Below are 440 nucleotides of genomic sequence, written 5' to 3'. Positions count from 1 at the left end.
GGGCCAACACAACAACGTGGTGAACTGCACTAAACAGGGAGTACATTAATTGCCTCGCTCAACCACATTTACTGGCTTTTTATTGGAAGCAATTCGCTACGAAATGTGCAGGTCCCGTCCAGGTTATAGAGAGCAAACGTCTGACTTGACAATTGATTTCTATGATGTCCTGTAAATCCAGGAGTGCTGAGGAATTACAGTAAACGGAGTCTGAGGAAATAATTGATCAGCATTAATCAATGCTTTAATCCAAAACATTTTAAGCCACAGTTAGATATACTGGATAGTACAGGAATATAATTCAGATGTGCCAAATATTGATATGCCATCGTTGTGTTAGGGTTTGGGAGCAACTACAGCTCTGTGGTTGAGCGAGCTGCTAAGCTGTTTTTCAGCCATCTGGTTGTGCTGTTTCCATTCTCATCAGCAGCTCTGTACTC

This window comes from Oncorhynchus nerka, linkage group LG26 (assembly GCF_034236695.1).
Source record: "Oncorhynchus nerka isolate Pitt River linkage group LG26, Oner_Uvic_2.0, whole genome shotgun sequence".
Classification (NCBI taxonomy): domain Eukaryota; kingdom Metazoa; phylum Chordata; class Actinopteri; order Salmoniformes; family Salmonidae; genus Oncorhynchus; species Oncorhynchus nerka.
The sequence above is the reverse complement of the archived record's forward strand: the minus strand, read 5'-3'. Positions refer to the sequence as shown.